Below are 9646 nucleotides of genomic sequence, written 5' to 3'. Positions count from 1 at the left end.
ACGCCTCTCGAGAGCGAGCTCGTCGCCGCCCCGTGGCCGGACGCTGAGCGGCAGAGCCCGGGAGGATCTTCTTACCTCGCCCCGGGCTTCGTCCCCTCCAGCGGGGCTGCCGTGGCCGCCAGGCTTTGAGAGCGGAGCTGCAGTGAGAGTCCCCCCCCAAGCTCGAAAGCCTAGGGTTTCCTTCCAGCTCGGGAACCAGTCCGTTCAGCCTTCAGTCCTTTGCGGCGTTGCGTTTTGCAAAGGGGCCCACCATCTCCTCCCCCTCCTGCTCGCGTCCCCGGTACAGCATCCCGGATGCAGCCAAGTTGCAATCATTACAGCGATTGGACCCTCCAGGCCGATTCTTGGCAGCGACCCGAGAGAGCTGGGAGAGAGCCCGGGCCGGGAAGGTTTGCATCAGCGGCTGGGCAGTACCTGGGGGCCTCGCATCCCCACTTGCTGCTCCCTCTGTGGTCCCCTGACCAGCACTGCAAGATGACTAGGAGGGTTTGGCCGCGGGGTTCACCCTTACTCGCAGAAAAAACCCTCAAAGCGCAGCCTGCGGCTGGTCTGATAATACTGGGGTGTCAGAGGCCACACAGGAGACACACCAGATAGTGGCCTCCTTGGGGTTGCTGACGCTGTTTGTGCAAAGCAATTAACAGTGGTGGCTTTGGAATTTCAGTTACAAATGGTCGTTGTACTATCTTGCAAACTATGGAATAATTGCCCAATTCTGCACTCAGCTCGTATAAAAGTGGACCTCACGTTTACATCTTCATAGTTTCTATATGAAAAATTAAGTGTTTTTTTTCCTCTTTTTTCTTTAGGTAAAGTGTTATTTGCAAATTATTTTCAAGGGGGAAATTAAGCTCCTAAAATATAGAACTGATTTTTTTGGAATCAAAAGATCATGGTTTGAGATGTCCAGACAAACTGGCCTGCTCTCACAGTTCTTTGATGAGTGCTTTTATGATTTTAACATCTAAAATCACCTTGCAGGGCTGGTCATGGGACCACAGAGGGAACAGCACCCAAATGGGGATGGGAAGCTCACGGCTGCTGATGCAAATCTTCCCAGCCCTGGCTCTCTCCCTCTCCAGGCTCTGGCTACAGTCAGCCTGGAGGGCCCACTTGCTGTAATGAGTATAAGTTGGCAGCATCCGGGATCCTGTACGGGGACAAGAGCAGGAGGGGGAAGAGCTGATGGGCCCCTTTGTGAAATGCAAAGGCTGGGAAGGACAGAAGGCTGAATTTATGTGGCCAGTGGTTTTGAATAGAAAAATAAAAAATTGTTAAAAGGCAAAAGAAAAGACATGTTCCATAGCAGTACAAATTGTGATAAAATCCCTAAGACTTTTTGAGGGGTGTTCCTTTAAGCAAAGTGGTGGTCCTGGGCTGAGCAGGGAGAGGCGCCTCACCCCTCTGGGTTCAGGAGACATGAGCCCATGGCTGGGCCACTTCCAGGGACTCCAATTGATCTAGAGCCCCGTTTTTTTTTTTTAAAAGATACCTATTATTAATTATGTTTTGCCCTCAAATCAGAATAACTGGGTTATAGGAATGTGTGTGTATATACTGAAGTCACTTGGTGAGAATTTGGCAGTTGTTTAACAATATTTATAAAGATGTCTGCCTTAGAACATAGTTTCTGCAGGAAATGTTGATTGAGTTGCAATTCTAGACTTCATCCTTTCCCCATCAAAAGTTCCCTTTTGTTTTCCTCCCTATGGACCCATGTTCTGTCAAGAAATAAGTTAAGTAGTGATCTTTTTTATTAGCCAAAGATATAACTGAGTATCCACAGAGTTGGACAAAAGAAGGTTTACAGTGGTTTGTGTGGAAAAGACATTCAAGTTACGATTATTACAATAGTTTTATTAACTCAAAAGAATGTCACAGTGCAACTTCTTTTGCCCACCTTTGTATTTTAGTAGAAGTAACCATCAGTTATAAAATGTTTGTCAGCCTTTCCAAAACATTGCATGTAAGTTAAGGATCCTCTTTACTATCTTCATGAACACCTCTAGGATTGCATGCTGTATCATATGTTTATTATGACACTAGAGGCCTGGTGCACAAAATTCATGCACTAGAGCGAAGGGGGTGGTGATCCCTCAGCCCAGCCTGTGCCCTCTCGCAGTCCAGGATCCCTCGCTCCTTCCCACCAGCCTGCTCAGCTGTTGTTCCTTAGCACTGCCGTGGAGGCAGGAGAGGCTCCCACCACTGCCACTGCGCTCACCAGCCCTGAGCCCGGCTTCTGGCTGAGCAGTGCTCCCCCTGTGGGAGCACACTGACCACCAGGGGGGCAGCTTCTGCATTGAACGTCTGCCCCCTGGTGGTCAGTGCGCATCATAGCGACCTGTCATTCCGCAGGTTGTTCTGCAAGTCATTCAGCCGTTCAGTCAATTTGCATATTAGTCTTTTATTATATAGGATTTTATTATAGTGAAAGTGCTAGTGAAATAAAGATTTCTGCTCCTTAGCTTAGATGGTGGGGGAATTCCCTCTTAAAGATTCTTCACTCATTCTATTTCATTAACTCAACACTTATTGATTTGTCTACGCCTTGTATTTATACAGAAATCAGAAGAAATAAAGCCATTTCATTTCCTTCTAGATCTGTGCTGTTCAATATGGTGCTTACTAGTCACGTGGCTATTTAAATTTAAATTAAATAAAAATGTTTTTTATGTCAGTAGCCATATTTCAAGTGCTGAACAACCACACATGGCTCATAACTGTTCTTTTTGACAGAACAAAATAGAACATATTATTGCAGACAATTCTTCAAATAGTACTGTTCTAAATAGAGGTGAAATTTTAATTGGGAGATAAGATATAATGCATAAAATAATTTGGGAAGTCTTAGTACACTACAGATCCAGCACATCATAGTTTTCATAGTTTTTAGTATAATGTAAATAGGTTCTTTGGTGAATGGGCCAAGGTTTGGTGCTTCTTGGCTTGTTATAAAGTCCAAAGAAGAAGTAGAAATCCCCTTATCACTGAAAAGGAGGAGCCTACCAGAGTGTATTGAGAAAGAAATACTGATGTACATAGAAATGGCCTGTCAGCACACAATTTATGGCAGATTATTTGGATTAAACCCAATAAATTTGCCATTTTCTCTTATTTACAATAAATTTAAAATGTGTGTTCTTGGACAGTTTCTGCTGTCTTTTTCCTGCTAAGAAAAGTTTGTTTAATAGCTTGAGAATTCATCACATATTTTTTTACATTTTCTGAAAAACTTATTCAAATAAGCTGTGCTAAGACATTGGTGCTAAAATATAATTTAAAATTCTGAAACGAATCCCTAAACTCAAAGTGACATTAGGAAGTGATTGTTTGGATTGGGTGAAAGAAATTTATAGTGCAATAAACTGAAAAGGAAGTTTTTTGAAGGAAATAATTATAGGTTCACAAAAAGTTGCAAAAAAGGTAGAGAGGGAAGTCCTGAGTTTTTTTCCCACGCCCACTGCTCTAGTTGTCTCCCAATGGTAACATCTTGCATCACTACAGTACAATGTCAAAACCAGAAAATTGACACCTGTACAATCTTTAGAGCATAGTCAGATTTCACCAGTTTTGCATATACATTGTGTGTGTGTGCACGCATGTTTTTTTATGCAATCTTCTCATCTGTATAGTCTTCTCCCACCACCACAATATGATGCAGCACTGTTCTGTCACTGCAAAGCACCCACAACCTAGCCCTTTACAGTCACATCCATCCTCCACCCAATACATCTAATTCCTGTTCCCATCTCTATAATTTCAGAAAATGCTATATAAATGGATACATATATAGTATGTACCCTTTTAGCTTGGCTATTTTCCCCACTCAGCATAATTCCCATGGAATGCATCCAAGTTGTTATGTATATTAATAGTTGTTCCTGTTTTGGATAAATATTCTATGGTGTGGATGTCCCACAGTTTATGCACCCACTGAAGGACATTTTGATTGTTTCCAGTTTGGGGATATTATGAATAAAGCTGCTCTAAACATTCAAGTGCAGATTTTTGTGTGAACATAAGTTTTCATTTCTCTGGGATAAATGCCCAAGAATAGGATTGCTGGGTCATATGGTCCCAGCATGTTTAGTTTTATAAGAAACTGCCAAACTATTTTCCAGAGTGGCTGAACCATTTTACACTTCCATCAGCAAAGTATGCGTGATGAGTGATGAGTTTTTAATCTAGTAAATAAACTTATGGTATAGCCTTTTACTACACACATTTCTTTTACTACCCACTGTGCTACTGTAATTGCTTGTTTAATTGAACCCCACCAGACAAAACTTCAAGCCATGGATCCTACTTTGTTCATCTTGATGTCTTTGGTGCCTAACATAGTGCCTAATACATATTAGATAGTCAATAAATATTTATTCAGTGAATGAACAAATTAATGAACAGAAGAATAGCTGAGTCAGCTTGAAATCATATTGAAAATAAAATTGTCAATAAATTATAACTAAAATTGAATTGGATGGCATGGTTTTTCCTCCAGTATATAATGACATTTTCAAATCAGGTATTGGCACTCTATAATGTGAGTCACTTGTGGGCAAATAAATAAAAACTAATTGCTAAATTATGTCAGGTCAAGGTTATTCATTGTACTGCTTTGATAATAGCAAAAGATTGGAAATAATCTAAATGACCAATGATAAGAAACTGCTTTAATAAAATATTTATACAATGAAATACCACACAGTTATAAAAAATAATGAGAAAACTATGAAAAGAATGGACATGCTTCAAAAGATAGTAATAAAAGGTTACAGAAGACTATGTAGAGCAGTGATGGCGAACCTTTTGAGCTCGGCGTGTCAGCATTTTGAAAAACCCTAACTTAACTCTGGTGCCGTGTCACATATAGAAATTTTTTGATATTTGCAACCATAGTAAAACAAAGACTTATATTTTTGATATTTATTTTATATATTTAAATGCCATTTAACAAAGAAAAATCAACCAAAAAAATGAGTTCACGTGTCACCTCTGACACGCGTGTCATAGGTTCACCATCACTGTCTCTAGACTCTTAATAGGTTAAGAGAAAGATAGCATCTGAAAGATTTGGTGTCTAGACTAAATTAAACCTAATGTATTTTGTGAAGAAAATATTTTATACTTTATACTTGGTTCAGAATCTTATCTTATTTAATTTTGTTCTGTCCTTTGGCAATTAACTACTTCTGAAATACAAAATTATTTTTTATATTTATATTCTATTGTTTCCAGCAAAAGATGTCCTTCTTCCCATCATGATTTTAAGCACTGTTTTATGAGAATTTCTAAATTCTAGACTTTAGAACAGGATGATTGAACAGACTCAGGATCATAAATCTATTTTATAAACAATTCTCCATAATTTCTTCTCAATCTATCATTACAAATATGCAGTATTTATCTTCAGCAAATCATCAGATTGTACTAAATTGTGTCAATCTGGTGGCCTATTGCATTTTTAAATTATTTTCTAAATTATCTCAGATTAAAATCTGTATGCTATTGGAGTATTTTGTATATGAAATTAAGATATTACAAGATTTGTATTGAGTTTTAGATAAGGCATTACATTTCAGTTTATCATGAATTGTTTTCACATTTTCCAAGCAGTCTAGTCTGGATCGACTTTATGAGCAGTCATCTTTGTGCTGTATTTGAGGGGCAGCCAAAAGGCTCTCTTTGTTTAGCTTCTATAATTGAAACATTGTTGCTTTCGGGCTCAGAGCCGGGCAGCGGCAGGCGGGGAACCTTGGCTTCCTCCATCACTGGAGCAAGCAAGCCTCCTGTTCGCTTCAGCTATGTGGCTGCCGGCCGCCATCTTTGTTGGCAGTTAATTTGCATATCGCCCTGATTAGCCAATGGGAAGCGTAGCAGAGGTATGGTTAATTACCCTTTTGTCTTTTATTAGATAGGATATTTAAATGCCATTTAACAAAGAAAAATCAACCAAAAAAATGAGTTCACTTGTCACCTCTGACACGCGTGTCATAGGTTTGCCATCACTGATGTAGAGTATACCATTCTTTGTGGGAAAATAAAGGACACTAAAAAATAAAAGGTATATGTATAAAGATGTTAATTTTCCCTAATTCAATCAGTAAAGTACAGGGTGTGCCTGGACCATCTTATGCCACAAATTAAAGAAGTACTCAAAATTTATAGGGATGTGTCAAAAGAATACAGGAGTCAGCTTAAAGGGACTCCTGGCCAAATTGAGAATAATTTAAGTATTATGAGTAATGATAGCAATAGATTATAACACAATGAATTAAAAAACCCATAAAGCCCAGCTAGAGTGACTCAGTGGTTGAGCATTGACTCATGAATCAGGTCAGGGCACATGCCGGATTGTGGGGCTCGATCCCCAGTGTGGGGCATGCAGGAGGCAGCTGTTCAATGATTCTCTCCCATCATTGATGGTTCCACCTCTCCCCCTCTCTCTTCCTCTCTGACACAAAACAGAAAAAAAATATGAGTCCACACTGATATTTAAAACTTAAGTAGAGAATAAAAAAAGGGAGGAGAGAAAAGAAAGTTCTTTACATGGAATGATGAAATTAAAATATCACCATTTTGTAATCACTATAGTAATAATTGATTCAGGCCAAGATCATCAGTGGATGTGAAAACCATTGCGTGAAAGTTTGCTTAGGAACAGAAAAGATTCATACGTTTTCAAAAGTATTACTTCCATGGGTGATATTTGCTTTTTAAAATATTTATTAATTACAGGTATAAATGGTAACTTTGCAGTGGAGAAATATGATAGACACCTTAACCAAATGATCAAACTTCCTGTATTAGTTTCCTATTGCTGTTGTGAAAAATTACCACAAACTTAGAGACTTAAAACAATAAATTTATTATCTTACTGTTCCGTAGTCCAGAAATCTGACACATCTCACCAGACTAAACTCTACTAGTAGGTGTTGCCAGGGCTGGTTTCTTTCTGGAAACTCCAGGCGAGACTCTGCTTTCCTGGCATTTTCCAGCTTCTGGAGAGCACCTACATAGTCCTTGGCTCGTGGTCCCTTCCCTCCACCCTCAAAGCTGGCAAAGGCGGGCTGAGTCTTCCTCAGAGCCCATCACTGGGACTCCGACTCCTCTGCCTCCCTCCTTCACTTAGATACAGCGGTTCTCAACCTGTGGGTCGAGACCCCTTTGGGGGGCGAACAACCCTTTCACAGGGGTCGCCTAAGACCATCGGAAAACACATATATAATTACATATTGTTTTTGTGATTAATCACTAGGCTTTAATTATGTTCAATTTGTAACAATGAAAATACATCCTGCATATCAGATATTTACATTACGATTCATAACAGTAGCAAAATTATAGTTATGAAGTAGCAACGAAAATAATTTTATGGTTGGGGGTCACCACAACATGAGTAACTGTATTATAGGGTCGCGGCATTAGGAAGGTTGAGAACCACTGACTTAGAAGGACCCATGTGATGATTTGGGGCCCATCTGTCTCAAAATCCTTAATTTAATCACATCTGTGAAATGTGTACTGCCAGGTGAAGTAAGGTTCTTGCATTTGGGAGGACCGGGACACCTCCATGGGCACCATTTTTCTCCCTACCACATTTACATGACACATAATACCATACACCAGCATTATGTGCATTTTGATGTAATGCACTGATGTAATTTCTGAAACAACTGTCCTTCACTATTCAAAAAGGTCAATGTTGTTGTTGTTATTGTTCTAAAAAGGAAGAAGATTGGGGAGTTATTTCAGATTAAAGCAAGAAGACTACAGAAACATGACAACCAAATGCAATATATGCCCAGCTGGCGTGGCTCGGTGGTTGAGTGCTGACCTATGAACCAGGAGATCACTATTCCATTCCCAGTTAGGGCACATGCCTGGGTTGCAGGCTCAATCCCCAGTGTGGGGCATACAGGAGGCAGCCGGTCAATGATTCTCTCTCATCATTGATGTTTCTATTTCTTTTTATCTCTCCCTTGCTCTCTAAAATCAATAAAGATATATTTAAAAAATAAAAAATAAAAAAATAAATGCAATATATGATCTTTGAGTGGATCTTGAATAAAAAGAAAAAGCATAAAAAGTGTTATCAGGACAAGAGGAAAATTTGATTAACTGTATAATAATAGTATATTAAGTTTAAATTTTCTAAGTTATAAACATATTGTTTTTAGAAAATATGATAAAGTATTTAGAGGTAAAATATGATATCTGCAACTAACCTCAATTGCTTCAGAAAAAAAGATACAGAGAAAACAAATATGGCAAAATAGTAACAATTGATGACTATATCAGTTCTGTAAAATAGAAATATAATGCAAGCCACATATGTAATTTTAAATATTGTATTCTAGTAGCTACATTTTAAAAAGTAAAAATAATTAAATTAATTGTAATAATATTTTAACTCAACATATTAAATTATTTTAAAATGTAATCAAGGTAGCCCTAACCGGTTTGGCTCAGTGGATAGAGCGTCAGCCTGAGGACTGAAGGGTCCCAGGTTCGATTTCGGTCAAGGGCATGTACCTTGGTTGCGGGCACATCCCCAGTAGGAGGTGTGCAGGAGGCAGCTGATCGATGTTCCTCTGTCATTGATGTTTCAAACACTCTATCCCTCTGACTTTCCCTTCCTCTCTATAAAAAATCAATAAAATACATTTTAAAAAATGTAATCAAGGTAAAAATATTAAGGTATTTTACCTTTTTTCCAAAATTAAGCCACTATGCATTCAACACTTATAGAATATGTAAATTTGTTCTAGTCACATTTCAATGCACAATATAATGTGTTTCTGGTGCTACTAAATTGGATAGCACAGGTCTAGATGAAGGGTATATGTGTGTTCATTGTCCTATACTTATAATTTTCTATATGTGTGTTCATTGTCCTATACTTATAATTTTCTATAGGTTTAAGATAAAAAGAGCAAAAGGGATATAGATATTATATAGGCACAGACTATGTCTAGGACAGTGGTCGGCAAACTCATTAGTTAACAGAGCCAAATATCAACAGTACAACAATTGAAATTTCTTTTGAGAGCCAAATTTTTTAAACTTAAACTATATAGGTAGGTACATTGTTATTAACTTAATTAGGGTACTCCTAAACTGGCCTTTGCTAAAAACGTCCTCAATCTGATTGAGGTATGTTCGCTGAGGTCGACCCCTTCCAACTCTCCCATCCACACTCGTCTTGTATACTTGTTTCGTCTATCTCCTTTCAGAAAACCGACTTCTGTTCATGGGCCACGCAGTTTCAATCGCACTGAACGTGCGCACCCGCACGTGGTATTTTGTGGAAGAGCCACAGTCAAGGGGCCAAAGAGCCATATGTGGCTCGCGAGCTGCGGTTTGCCGACCACTGGTCTAAGGTTACAGAAGAAAGTGTTAACACTGGTTACCTCTGGGAAGGAAAACTGAGGAATGATTGGGGATAACAGAGGGATGGTAGTTTTCGCTGTAGCCTTTTATGCCTTTTGTACAATATTGTAACTAAACCTATTAAAACCTCGTCTAAATGTAATATCTATTTTATCTTTTTATTCAAGACTAGATATGCTATAGATATTGATTATAATGTTGTACACCTGAAACTTATGTAATGTTATAAATAAATGTTACCTCGGGTTTTTGGCCC

The 9646-nt window shown here is 38.8% G+C and overlaps 1 protein-coding gene across 2 annotated transcripts in view; it reads right to left on the bottom strand.

Moving 5' to 3' along the window:
- The window catches only part of NCOA7 (nuclear receptor coactivator 7), a 134124-nt gene extending 126267 nt beyond the window's left edge, over window positions 1-7857 (bottom strand). Inside the window, exon 1 of one of the 2 annotated variants that reach the window (XM_014533768.1) lies at window positions 7835-7857. The gene's annotated coding sequence lies outside the window, so the exon portion shown is untranslated. Of the gene's footprint in view, window positions 1-75; window positions 487-7834 lie in introns of those variants that run through there. The other variant, XM_005858961.2, reaches the window with a different exon arrangement.
- Between the last annotated feature and the right edge of the window lie 1789 nt (window positions 7858-9646).

The sequence above is a fragment of the Myotis brandtii genome, unplaced genomic scaffold, assembly GCF_000412655.1.
Source record: "Myotis brandtii unplaced genomic scaffold, ASM41265v1 scaffold123, whole genome shotgun sequence".
In the NCBI taxonomy this organism is placed as follows: Eukaryota; Metazoa; Chordata; class Mammalia; order Chiroptera; family Vespertilionidae; genus Myotis; species Myotis brandtii.
This window is presented reverse-complemented; position numbering and strand designations above follow the sequence as displayed.